Genomic DNA, 14,586 nt, shown 5'->3' with positions numbered 1-14,586 from the left:
GTGAAAAACACAGATTTGCGCGCCTTTCTGCCCAAAAATCCCCATACTTAAAACAGGGATGTTCGGGCTGAAAGGCGGGTAAATCTGCGTTTTTCACGCATGCAATTCCATGAATCGGGCTGCAAAAGTCTCCAACCCGCACAATCCCGCACACATGTAATTTCAACAGTCTGATTGTGGGGCGGGGGACAGCCTAATCTGGCAACCTCGATTAAGACGTTAGGGCTGCTGATATCTCTGCGCATGTGCTGGAGATTAGTGTCTCCTGTTCCGGGGATTGTATATCCGTTTCCGCTGAGTTGTGCTTCTTGTTCTGGTGTTTAGCGTCTCCTGTTCTGTCGATTGTATATCCGTCTCCGGTGAATAGGCGCCTTCTATTCTGTTGCCTCATGTTCCGGTTATTAGTGTCTCCTGTTCTGGGGATTCTATATCCGTTTCTGGTGAGTAGTGCTTCCTGTCCTGGTGCCTCGTGTTCCGGTGATTAGTGTTTCCTGTTCCGAGCAGCCTCCTTGCAGTGCTGGGACCCCGCAGAGGACCCCCTGTGCCCCGGACTCTTCCTCCCTTCCCGCGCGTCGGGTTTACACTGGATTCTTCAAGAGATGACTGGGGAGGAATCCATCCAGGATCACGGAGAGGAGTACATCCCTGCAGAGAGCGCCCCTGGAGAGAAATCCACCCGAGATCACCGGAGGGAAACCCACCCACGATCACTGTAGGGAAGTGGCTGGACCAGATCAGGTCAGTTGCCCCCAACCCCGTGTTGTTTTCATGTGATCTGGAGTAGATGCAACCAACGGGACCCATGTCATATGGGTCAAAGTTCAGCTGTCTCTGGCCTTTAATCCAACAGTGCTTTGGCTTCTGCGAGTTGTAGTTTCACATCTCCCATTATATATGGGCCTTTACGTGTCAGCATTCCCAGCATGCAACTTTCTACGTAAACGGGACTGTGCAAAGGTGTATTTTATTGCATGCGACCTTCTGCCGGGTATGCAGAATTGTATTTTTGGAAGATAAATCTGAATGCTTATATCAGAAACACAGCACATAAAGAATACACATGGCGACTTTAGCATTACCTTAACAATCATAGTGAATAGTGAGCAGCTGACGGGGGTGGCTGAGGCAGAAAATGCAAGTTTAACAGTGTGCCATATACATTATTTGTAACTGTTTACACGCCAGTGCAAGCGTTTTCACAAAAAGGCACAAACGGTGTTATGTGTGAGTGTTTGGGTGAGAGGTGGGGGCCTGACAAGAATGACAATAGGTTGTTAAGAACTCTGGTATTAGAGGGTCTTCTCATGGGGAACACTGTGACTCCTCCAATGAAATCATCACATCTCCCTGGTAGTCGTCTCCTCCCATGTGACCCTCCCTCATGAAACCACCCTCTGGGTTAGGATCAGGTGGAGGCTTCCATCCCCTGGCCACATTGGAGGAGGTCACCGCTGAGGAATCTGTGATGGTTCCATTGGTTTCATCACAAATCTCTCAGCCGTTTTTACAGGTGGGAGTTGGAATTCATGGTGTCCACTTTCTCAGCCATTCTTACAGACATGCCTGGAGAATCGTGGTATCCACATTTTTAGAGGCAGGATTGAGGACTCGTGGTGTCCACTTTCACAGCAATTCTTAGAGGCAGGGCTCAGAATTCCCAGTGTCCACTCTCTGAGCTATTCTTACAGGCAGGTCTAAAGATTCCCAGTGTCGACTCTCTCAGCCATTCTCACAGGCAGGACTGTGGATTCCTTGTGTTCGCTTTCTCAGCCATGGTCCAAGGTCGGACTGAGCTCTTCTGGTGTACACATTCAGCTATTCTCAGATGCGGGATCCAGGAGTTCTGGTGTCCACTCTCACTGCCATTTTTAGAGGCAGGACTGAGAATTCCCTGTTTCTACTCTCAGCCATTTTTACACTCAGGACTGGGGAATCCTAATGTCCACTTTCTCGGGCATTCTTAAAGGCAGGACTGAATATTCCTGGTGTGCACTCAGCCATTCTTAGAGGCAGAATGGAGGACCCCTGGGGTCCACTCTCGCAGTCATTTGCAGAGGTAGGACTGAGGACTCCTGGTGTCCACTCGCTCAGCCAGTCTTAGAAGCAGGTGTGAGGACTCTTGGTGTCCACTCTCTGAGGCATTCTTACAGGAAGGACTGACGACTCCTGGTGTCCACCCTCACAGCTATTCTCAGAGGCAGGACCGAGGATTTCTGGTGTCCACTCTCACAGCCGATCCTAGAGGCAGGACTGATGATTCCTGTTGTCCACTCACTCAGCCATACTTAGAGGAAGGACCAAGGATTCCTGGTGTCCACTCTCTTGGCCATTCTCTGAAGCAGGACTAAGGATTCCTTGTGTCCACTCTCTCCACCATTCTTACAGGCAGCTGTGGTAAATATAAGGTGAGGCAAAACAATGCTTTGTCTGGCAAGTAGTTTATTTCCAGAGCCCCGGAGCTCACAGCCACCAGGGACACACCACACTCAACTGAATGGTTCTGGAATGCAAGCATTCCAGAACCATTGTGACAATGACGTGTACATTACATGAACACCCCATATAACATCTCACCCCACCCCCCCAATCAATGTTTTACATGGAGAAAATGGGAAGGAAAGTTGGGGCAGAAGACAAGAAAGAGGATAGCAAAGAATAAAGATTCACATAAACAGAAAAGGATACATAGTTTCAGCAATGTGTCATCCAACAGTCAGTCCTGATAAGGATGAATAATAGAGTCTTCATCAAAGTTCTGGATCACCCTGCGGTTCCTCCTCGACAACATGTCTCCTGAACAAACAATCTTTGTTCCAAAGCCTTGAATCTCTGTGCTAAATTCACAATCCTGTGAATTCCTTTCCCCACGTCCTGCCAACTCCTGCGTGCTTGGCTTACAAGCACTCTCTTCCATCCTTACCACATCATCGCAGGACCATCTCTTGCCATCATCTAATAATACCGATTTTCCCGAACAACTTGTCACCCTCTGCGGAGACCTAAATTTGGACTCCCCTTTCAACACTTTCTTAGGTTCTTTTATACAAACCAAGTCTCCCTCTTTGACTTTACTCTCCACTACTCCATTCCTATGATCATAATACTCTTTGTACTTGGCTTGTTTGTTTCTCTCTCACTCGTCTTACAACACCCCCAATGTCCGTATGATTATCACAGGCATTCCTGAACATCTACGCAGGCCTCAAGCGATTCGAGGCTAGTCTACCCTGCATCATGGTGAATGGCTCCACTCCTGTCATAGAATGTGGAGATGTCCTGTAGGTACAATGAGCTTCCTTCAAAGTCTCTCTCCATGGAAGCGCATTTGCCAGGGCCAGTTTGATAACTTTTTTTTACAGAGCTATTCATTCTTTCAACGAGGCCATTCGCCATGGGATGGTATAGTGACGTGGTTATATGTTCTATTGCCCTCTCTCTTAAGAATGACTGAAACTCTGCTGATACATACTGTGCCAGCCTGTCTGTCTCGCAATGCTTTGGGTTGTGCGTGACTTTGAACTGTGAATCATGAGATGTAATCCCAGGTATAAGGCGTTGTTTGTGATTCAGCACTTTTTTTTGGTCAGAGGCCAACTGTTATGCACAGCAGCCATTTTTTAATGTCCAATGTTGCCTGCGTGCTGCGATTTACTTTTCCCTTCACATTAAGTTTGTGCTTTCACTCAGTCTCGCTGCGACAAGCTTCATACATCGGTTGTCACGGCAACCACAAAACAATTCCTCAAGATGGCTGCCATGCTTGGCCTTGCACAGAGGTGCTTTCCTCGAATGTGTCCGTAACAGGAACATTCATAAGATGTACATCCTTCGTATGATGCGCCTGCTGTATGGGCCTCTTCACTCACATGTTTTCCCCCAATTCTGCTTTGCGGGGTACCGGCACATATCGGATCGCAGCCCAGACATCTTCTGCTGCCACGCACCCGCTTAGCGACACGCAGGCTCCTCCACGCTGCCAGTGGCTGTTGCAGACCCCCCACCCAATGCAACAGGAGTTCCTCTCTCCGGGGGCTCTCAACTAACTCCTCGTCGCCAATTGTGGTAAATACAAGGTGAGGCAAAACGATGCTTTGTCTGGCAAGTAGTTTATTTCCAGAGCCCCTGGAGCTCACGTCCACCAGGGACAAACCACACTCAACTGAATGGTTCTGGAATGCAAGCATTCCAGAACCATTCTGACAATGACGTGTACATTACATGAAGACCCCATGTAACGGCAGCACTGAAGATTCCTGGTGTCTACTTTCTAAGCCATTCTTACAGGCAGGAATGGGAACTCCTGGTGTTCACTCTCACAGCCATCTCAGGGACAGGACTAAGGATTCCTGGGGTCCACTTTCTCAAACATTCTTACAAGAAGGAGTAAAGATTCCTGGTCTACTCTCTTAGCCATTCTTACTGGAAGGACTGGGGAACCCTGGTGTCCACTTTCTCAGGCATTCTTACAGGCAGGGCTACATTTTCCAATTATCCACTCTCTCAGCCATTGTAACTGGCAGGACTGAAGATTCCTGGTGCCTACTTTTTCAGCAATTCTTGCAGGTATGCCTGAATATTTCTGGTGTCCACTCTCTCAGCCTTTTTTAGAGGAAGGACTGAGGGCTTTTGATTTCTGCTCTCAGCTCTCTTTAGAGGAGGGACCAATGATTTCTGGTTTTCTCTCACATAGCTAAACTTAAAGGAAGGACTGATGATTCCCGGTGTCCAGTCGTTCATTCATTCTTAAAGGTATGCCTTAATATTCCTGGTGCCCAATCTCACAGCTATCTTTAGAGGCAGGGCTCCGAATTCCCAGTGTCCACTCTCTAAACCATTATTACAGGTACGTCTGAAGATTCCTGGTGTCAACTCTCTCAGCCATCCTCACAGGCAGTACTAAACATTTCTGCTGTCCACTCTGTTTGCCATTCTCAGAAGCAGGACTAATGATTCCTGGTGTCCGCTTAGCCATTGTCCGAGGTAGGACTGAACACTTCTGGTGCCCACTTTCAGCTATTTTCAGATGCGAGCCCCAGGATTTCTGGTTCTCACTCTCACGGTCATCCCTACAGGTAGGAGTCATTCCTGGTGTCCACTCTCTCAGCCATTTTTACATTCAGGATTGGGGAATCCAGGCGTCCACTTTCTCAGCCATTCTTAGAGGCAGGAATGACGACCCCTGGTGTCCACTCTTTGAGCCATTCTTACAGACAGGACTCATTCCTGGTGTCCACTCTCTCAGCCATTTTTACACTCAGAATTGGGGAATCCTAGTGTCCACTTTCTCAGCCATTCGCAGAGGTATGATTATGATATGAAAGTTTATTTATATAGCGCCTATACACAATGAGTTTCAAAGTGTTTCAAGGCAAGGGAGGGAACAATGGAAAATACAATTACATTCTTACAGGCCATGAACAGTAAGGATGTGAAATTAACTATCGTACTCGTCCTGACGACATTGCAGATAGTGCAATAGCCAAAACATATATAAGGAAGGGGGAGAGTGGGAAAGAAATGGATACAGACAAGCGACTACCGTACTAGGCCTGACAACATTTCTGGTAGAGCCAGAGAAAAATAAAAGGTGAGGGGAAGGGGTGCAGAAAGGGAGGGGAGGAACAAAACAAGCGACTAGGAGGAGGAGGGGAGTAGATCGGAAAAGGGAGAAGAGGAGAGAACAGAGTAAGCAGTCAATAAGAGTGGAGAAGCAAGAAGGGAGAGTGAATACAATTGCAGAAGTCAGTAGTAACACATAATGGTGCAAGCCAGGATACAAGATTAAGATGGGAACAGCATGATTCAGTGCCACCATGAGTACAAGATGCAAAGGAAATGCAGCATGAGAGTTGAGAAGGGGTTACGCACTGTGAATCAATGAAGTCCATAAAAGACGGTGATGGTGACACCAGAATGTATCAGTACAGACTCCTGCAGAAGTTGACTGGAGGGGATATGATATGATGATAGGTTATTTATAACACGCTTAATACCCAGAGGTTTCTAAGCGCGGACCCGGGAATCAAACCTGTGTTGCTCCGCCTCGTCTTGCTTCCAAGGCGAGAACCTCGCCACTGGGCTATGCTCCCGAGACCAAGATGCATGGGGGAGCAGGGTAGAAGTATCAAGCAAAACAGGCAACAACTGTGTGCAAGAAGGGGGGCACAAGGGAACATCATGGGGGGACCAGAGGGTGTGGGGGTGGCCTGTGGGGACAGAGGGAGAAAACGCATATGGGTGCATGCTTACCTGCTGTCTGAGCAGGGGGTCAGGCCCGTGGTCCTCCTGGTCCAAACAGGAATTGCCCTTTTCTTTGCCTGCCCTTTGCTTCGGATGCCCGGGCGAGAGACACCCTTGATCTAAGAGTTACGAGCATGAAGGAAGAGTCAGGGCTAAGAAGGAGGGTGGTGCTTAGACCAGGTGACCTAGATCCACTTGCACCTGCTCTCCATCTCCAAAGGAAAAGAGACGGGAGGGCTCCTTAAGTAGAAAAAAGAGCGGCAAGCCGCAAGGCCCGAGGTGGGTGGGGCTTAGGCCAGGTGACCTAGATCCACTTGCACCTGCTCACCATCTGCGTGGGGGACTGAGGACTCCTGGTCTCCACCCGTTCAGCCATTCTCAGAGGCAGGGCTGAGGATTCCTGGTGTCCACTCTCACAGCTGATCCTAGAGCCAGGGCTAAGTATTCCTGGTGTCCACTCTCTCTCAACCATTGTTACAGGCAGGACTGAAGATTCCTGGTGTGAACTCTCCAAGCCATTCTTACGGGCAGGTCTCCTGGTGTCCACTCTCTGATGCATTCTTACAGGCAGGACTGAGACTCCTGTTGTCCCCTCTCAGCCATTCTCGGAGGCTAGACTGAGGATTCCAGTTGTCTACATTCTCAGCCATTCTCAGAGGGAGGTCTGAGGATTCCTGGTGACTCTCTTGGCCGTTCTTACAGGTATGACTGAAGATTCCTGGTGTTCACTTCTCTGGAATTCTTACAGGTGGGGCTGGGGACTCCCGGTGTCCACTCTCTCAGCCATTCTTGGAGGCGGGACTGAGGATTTCTGATATCTGCACTCTCAGCCATTGCATTGACAGGACTGAGAATTCCTGGTGTCCACCTTCTCAGCCATTCTTAGAGACAGGACTAAGGATTCCTGGTGTCCACTATCTTGGTCATTCTCAGATGCAGGACTAAGGACGCCTGGTGTACACTCTCTCAACCATTCCCAGAGGCCAGACTGAGGATTCCAGGTGTCTACTTTCACAGCCATTTACAGAGGTAGGACTGAGGATTCCTGGGGTCCCATCTCTCAACCATTGGTACAGGCAGGATTGAGGAATCCTGGTATCCACTCTCTCAGCCATTCCTCCTGGCAGGACTGTGGATTTCTGGTGTCCACTCTCTCAGCCATTCTCAGAGGGAGGACTGAGGATTCCTGCGGTCCCATCTCTCAGCCATTGGTACAGACAGGATTGAGGATTCCTTTTATCCACTCTCTGAGCCATCATTACAAAGCAGAATTTAGGATTCCTGGTCTCCACTCTCTCAGCCATTCCTCCCGGCAGGACTGTGGTTTCCTGGTGTCCACTCTCTCAGCCATTACCAGAGGCCAGACTGAGGATTCCAGGTGTCTACTTTCTCAGCCATTTACAGAGGTAGGACTGAGGATTCCTGGGGTCCCATCTCTCAGCTATTGGTACAGGCAGGATTGAGTAATCTTGGTATCCACTATCTCAGCCATTCCTCCCGGCAGGACTGCGGATTCCTGGTGTCCACGCCCTCAGCCATACTTACACTCATGACTGGGGAATCCTGGTGTCCGCTTTCTCAGGAATTTGCAGATGCAGGACGGAGGACTCCTGTTTTCCACTCTATTAGCCATTCTTAGAGACATGACTAAGGATGCCTGCTGTCCATTATCTTGGCCATTCTAAGAAGCAGGAATAAGCATTTTAGTGGCCACTCCCTGGGCCATTCTTACAGGCATAACTGAATATTACTGGTGTCCACTCTGTCATTCATAGGGGCAGGACAGAGTATTCCTGGTGTCCACTCTCGCAGCCATTTTTAGAGACCGGACTAAAAATTCCTGGTGTCTACTCTTGTGGCCATTCTCAGAAGCAGGAGTAAGGATTCCTGGTGTCCAGTCTCTCAGCCTTTCTTACAGGCAGGAATGAGGATTCCCTCTGTCCACTCCCTCAGCCATTCTCGGGGGCCAGGCAGGATTCCTGGTGTTCACTCTATTGGCCATTCTCAGAAGCAGGACAAAGGAGTCCTGGTGTCCACTCTCTCAGCCATTCTTAGAGGTATGGCTGAGGACTGTTTGTGTCTACTCTCTGAGGCATTCTTAGGCAGGACTGAGGGTTGCTGGTTTCCTATCTCCCGGCCATTCTCAGAGGCCAGACTGAGGATTCCTGTTGTCCACTCTAAGGCATTTGTACAGTCTGTACTGAGGACTCCCGGTGTCCATTTTCTCAGCCATTCTTAGAGGTAGGACTAAGGATTTCCAGTGTCCACTCGTACAGCCATCGCAGAGACAGGACTGAGGATTCCTGGTGTCCATCTTCTCAGCCATCCTTACACTCATGACTGGGGATTCCTGGTGTCCACTTTCTCAGGAATATGCAGGTGCAGGACAGAGGACTCCTGGTTTTCACTCTATGAGCCATTCTTAGATAGGACTACGTTGCCTGGTGTCTACTATAATGGGATCATTAGGGCATGCCTGAAGCTACACCCTGGGCAAACCCTGTAGCATGCAGAGAGGAATCACCTGGACCTTGTCCTGGCACCTTTGGCACCAGGTTCATAATGGGAAGCGTGAGGAAACATGAAGCTGAGGTAGCTTCCTGGTACCCCAAGATGGCAGAACACTAGACCACAGCGCCTGCCTTCATGCAGGCTAGACTTTTGGGTGTGGCTCATGCAAGCTAGACATTTGGGTGTGGCTGGGTACTTAAGCCCCACCCTTGCTTGGGATCGTGCTTCGCGTTGCTCTGCAATATCGCCGCGTAACGCTCATCGTGACTAGCTCCCTGCAATCAGCCCGAACAGGAACTTCCATCGAACTCTCAGCCGCCTGCCAGCTGCAGAAAAGACAAGGCACCACAGACACAGTTAAGCCGGACCACACTTACCTGAGAATCCTACTATACTTACCTGGGAATCCTGCGCCGCGGTCCGGACACTTACTAGGGACTCCAGCTTCCTCGGCGTCACTTCTCGGCGCCTGAAACGGAAAGACTGGTCAGAATATGAAAACTGAATGGGAAAGCATTGCATTACTCTCCACAACCGCACTCCAGTGTCTCACGCATACGCCAAAGTGGGCACTCTTACCTGTCATCACGGCTCATCGCTGCGCTCCGGACCCTCCAGCACTATTCACCGGCGCCAGAGTCGGATCGGCGCATGTGAACTCATCCTGGCTAATTCCAACACCTACAGAGGTAAAGAACAATGAGAAGGCAAAGGTTAGGACTGCAAAGACAAAAGAAAAGCAAGAAGACCAAGAGGGACAGTGAGAGAGAAAGACTATAGCCTGCAAGGTACAGACTACAAAACCGAGCAAGGGCAAGGCGATTCGTAGCCACAGCTGGTCTGGGCTTGACTCCACATCCAGGGGAACCAGTGAAGCAACTCGGTTCCACAGAGGACAGGGGAACTAGTACCCTGCAACTGCACACCTGCAGAGAACCAGCAGGACGGAGAGCCTAACAGATAAAACCACAAGGTGAGGAGCGTCCTTGGGAAGGAATCCAGCATAAGGGATTGTGGCACGAGGGGGGGTTAGTAGGACAAAAGGAACCCTCATTTGACCACCCTTTCCTCATCATAGGAGCAGACCCCCAGGGACATTGCTGACACCCCAGAGCAGACCAGACCTCAAGAGTTGGCCAAGCACAGCACGCCCCAGAGAAAACCATCAGACGTCCACGCAGTGCCAGACGCCCCCGCAGAAACAGAACCCAAAGACTCCTCCGAACCTCTGCTTGGGCGTCATGGAAACCTCGCACACTGACCAGTTAGCCCAGTTGTTGAGGGAGCTACGAGCTGAGGTGCACACCGCCCGACAAGAGATCAGTGCCCTCAGAAGGGAGTTAATCGTGAACCAGGACCGTACCGACGATCTAGTGATACAGCTGCTTCCGACGCAAGCCGGCCAAGCTCCGCTGCCTGGATCTGCTCCATTCGCAGCGGCCCCACAGCCCACGCCCGTACAGGTGGTCCTCCCTGGGGCAGTCCCTTTGGCCCCACCTGAACGCCATATTTATGAACCAGTACCGTTTACACTTCCTATGCAGACCAGGGGCATTCCCAACCACCAATCGAGGGTCACATTAGTGCTCTCGTACTTGGGTGGTAGTGCTGTGGGCTGGTCCATTCCCTTGGTAAACCGGGATGACCCGTTGCTCCATGATCTCAGGGGGCTTCAACGTGAACTATAGGTTATTTGCCTGGCAAACCAAAGGCCAGGCCCTGGATAGCGAACTGTTATCTCTCCGACAGGGCAGCCAGGATGTATTGACTTATATAGCCACCTTTAACAGGCTGGTGGCCGAAACCAACTGGCCAGAGGAATGGAGGACCCTGCTGTTCTACCGAGGTGGTGAATCCTCCCGAAGGATGCACTGAGTACATTGATTTGGCCGTACAGCTAGACCACAGGCTGCAGGACCGAAAGACTGACCGAGCTCGGTCAGAAGGACAAACGGTTTACGTGCGACCAAGCGAAACGCAGCCTCGACAGTTCGAGAACCACCCCGAACCTATGCAGATCAGAGGCTTGCGGAGCCCACTCATTAAGGCTGAGAGGGAAAAAAGAAGACAGCAACATCCAGCAACATCTATGCTTGCACTGTGGAAAACCCAGTTATTTCCTTTGTGAGTGTCCCGTAACGCCACTTTGGAAGATGGTGGGAGCCACAGACAGAGAGGATGCAGAATCTGACCCGGGAAACTCCAACGCCTGGCAAGCATAGAGGTACGCTTGTCGAGCAGTGAGCAGGAACCATCACAGACCTCGCACCTAGTCGTACCAGTGATCCTGATCAGCCACAAACAACCGTCTAGGATGCATGCCTTGGCGGCGTACATAGACAGTGCAGGGATTGGCAATTACATAGACCAGTATCTGGCAGACAAGATGGGCCTTCTCCTCCGTAAAAAAACGGACAACAGAAAACGTAACGGCAGTCGACGGTACCCAATTATCCTCGGGCCCTGTGACGCGCTGCAGAGAAGAAGTGACTCTGCTTTGTCAGGATGGCCACCGGGAAGACATCATCTTCGACCTCATCAGCGCTCCTCAATTGCAGGTGATTCTCGGGATGCCCTGGCTGGAGGCCCACAACCCTTGAATCAACTGGCGTGCAAGGGTCCTGCCCTTCTCAAACAATTGTGTGGGTTCCTGCTTTAGTGCGGGATCCCTTCGGGGAGGACAAGTGAAAACAATTCAGAAGGGAGGAACAGGCACGCTGCCATCAGAGTACATAGATTACCAGGACGTTTTCCAAAAAGAACAGGCCAATACGCTTCCTCCACATAGGCCCTGTGACTGCCAAATAGACCTCATACCAGGGGCCCAGATCCCCTGAAGCTGAATTTACGCACTAACTGAGCAGGAAAACCTCCACCTGAAAAGTACCTGGCAAATGGCTTTATTCGCCCATCCAAGTCGCCCGTAGCCTTGCCCCTCTTCTTCGTGCCTAAGAAGGAGGGGGATCTGTGGATCGGTATTGACTACCGATCACTGAATCAGATAACGGTTAAGAATCGATACCCCTTACCACTCATCCCGGAGCTCTTGGATCAAGTCAAGGATGCCCAGATCTACACCAAGTTGGACCTCAGGGGGGCCTACCACGTGGTGCCAGTAAAAAAGGGGGACAAATGGAAAACCACCTTCTGTACAAAATATGGCCTTTACGAGTACCAGGTCATGCCTTTTGGGCTCTGCAACGCCCCTGCGGCGATCCAGTTCTTCATGAACAACGTGCTCCGTGAACGGGTTGACGTCTGTGCACTGGTATACATTGACGACATCCTGATATATTCTGCCACAAAAGAAGACCATGTCACCCATGTTCGGACTGTCCTTGAGAAACTCCGACAACACCGGCTATATGCCATAGAAAAATGCTTCTTCCATGTAACTGAAGTCGAGTTCGTAGGCTTCATCCTTACTCCACGTAGCATTCGAATGGATACTGGAAAGGTGGATGCCATTCTCAACTGCCCTTCACCATCGTCAGTAAATGGAGTCCAGAGTATTCTCAGGTTTGCAAACTTCTATCGCAGTTTCATCCTGGGGTTCTCACAGATTGTCCATCCAATCACCACTCTGCTACGAAAGAACAAACACTTCCACTGGTCCGCCGAGGCAGAAGAGGCCTTCCAGAACCTGAAACAGAAGTTTACCTCGGCCCGATTCTACACGCCCCCCGGCCTGACATCCCATATGTAGTCGAAACCGACGCTTCCAACATGGGAGCAGTCCTCTCACAAAGAAATACAGACACCGGTCAATTACATCCCGTGGTGTTCTGGTCACGCAAATTCTCAGGACCAGAATTGAACTATGCGGTCATGGACAAAGAGCTCCTGGTGATCAAAGCAGCTTTCAAAGCGTGGAGACATTACCTCTTGGGGGCCAGGCATATGGTCACCGTAATCACTGACCATCGCAACCTGCAATATCTGAAGTCAGCCAGAGCGCAGTCGTCCCGCCAGCTCCGATGGGCCCTCTTGCTGAATACGACTATGTGATCACTTGCCGACCAGTGGTACGCAACGGCAAAGCCGACCCTCTGTCCCACATGAGTGAAGGAGAAGACGGATATGCAACACCGGACTCTGTAGTTATCATTCCAGAAGGAAAAAATCCTGGATGCACATACCGCAGCTTCACCCCCGGACAACCTAAGAATCAAAATCCAACGTCAGATGGATGCAGAGGCACAGTAGGCTTGGGTTCTGGAGGGGTGGCAACACACGATCACCAGGGGGGCTACCATACTACCAGGGGCCTCTTTACATCCCGCAGAGGAATGGCAGGACCAAGTGGTTACAAGTTACCACGATTCACTAGTGGAAGGACACGCAGGAGTAACCAAAACACTGGGTAAGATCAAGAGAAAGTATTGGTGGCCAACTTGGCGAAAGAATGTTCTACAGTGTGTATCAACATGCGGAATCTGCGCACAGAACAAATCACAAAAACAAAAGCCTGCAGGTCTTCTGCGCACTCTAGAGGTACCACCTACACTCTGACACACACTGTCACTCGACTTTATCCTGGACCGCCCCCCCCCCTCCTTCCCCCTCCTCCTTCCCCCCCTCCACCCCCCCCCGCCCTGTAATGGTTACAACACCGTTTTAGTTGTGGTGGACTTGTTTTCAAAAATAGCCCACTTCATTCCACTGAAAGGTCTTCCGACCGCCTCCACCTTGGCAAAGGTATTCCTGGAACAAATTGTCCAGTTACATGGGTTCCCATCAGTCTTGGTATCAGATCGAGGCAGCCAGTTTTTCTCAAAATTCTGGAAAAGAAGCTGCAAACTCGCAAAGATCGACGGTTGTCTGTCTACAAGCCACCATCCCCAAACCGATGGTCAAAAAGAACGGACAAACCAGACACTGGAACAATACCTGAGATGCATGCTACACCAAGCAGAGGACACCTGGAAGGACGTGTTGTGGAAAGCAGTATATGCGTACAACAACTCCATCCATCCCAGTACAGGACAGAGTCCTTTCTACATTGTATACGGACGGCACCCACAAACATCCGTCTTTGATCCACCAAAACACTAGAAATGCCACAGGAACAACTTTGCACACCACGAGCACTCGTGTTCTCAGGGAGGCAACCGAACACCTAGCCAAGGCCAAAGAAAGACAGGAGAAATTTTCGGACCAGCACAGACGAAAGGCTCCTGCTTACCAGGTTGGGGATGCAGTATGGTTAGCATCCAGGCACATTCCCATGAAGGGGCCCCGAACATTCCGCCCGAGATACCTGGGGCCATATACTATCAAGGCAGTAATCAATCCGGTTGCTATGAGGCTAGCCCTACCTCCCAATATGTGAATCCACCCTGTGATCCACGTTTCCCTCCTGAAACCGGACCAGCCAGGCACATGGATGAAAACACCACCATTCCTTGTGGTCGTGGATGATGAACCAGAGTTCAAGGTCAAAGATATCCTAGACTCTAAGATGGTCAAGTCTAAACTGTACTATCTCGTAGACTGGAAGGGGTATGGGCCTCAAGACAGAACATGGGAACCCACTGACCATGTCCATGCTCCACGACTGGTGAAATGCTTCCATCATAATAATCCAACCAAACCTGGACCAAGGAGAGGTCCACCCTTGAGAGGGGCTTTGGGGGGGGGGGGTGGAAGGTGAATGCTGTCACAACCAGTTGCCCAGGATCACACATGCCAAGTCGTTCCCGTAAGGTAGTGGGATCTTTAGGGCGTGCCTGGAGCTACACCCTGGGCAAACCCTGTAGCATGCAGAGAGGAATCACCTGGACCTTGTCCTGGCGCCTTTGGCACCAGGTTCATAAGGGAAGCGTGAGGAAACAC

General features: G+C 50.5%; 1 protein-coding gene across 1 annotated transcript in view; it reads left to right on the top strand.

Annotated features, from left to right (window-relative positions):
* Nucleotides 1–493: 493 nt before the first annotated feature.
* Nucleotides 494–14,586, top strand: part of LOC138487549 (uncharacterized) — a 395,452-nt gene continuing 381,359 nt past the window's right edge. The window contains exon 1 of the mRNA XM_069614031.1: nt 494–738. The gene's annotated coding sequence lies outside the window, so the exon portion shown is untranslated. The remainder of the gene's footprint in view (nt 739–14,586) is intronic.

Source organism: Ambystoma mexicanum, chromosome 9 (genome assembly GCF_040938575.1).
Source record: "Ambystoma mexicanum isolate Mex_15411 chromosome 9, UKY_AmexF1_1, whole genome shotgun sequence".
NCBI classification, from domain to species: Eukaryota; Metazoa; Chordata; class Amphibia; order Caudata; family Ambystomatidae; genus Ambystoma; species Ambystoma mexicanum.
The sequence above is the reverse complement of the archived record's forward strand: the minus strand, read 5'-3'. Positions and strand labels throughout refer to the sequence as shown.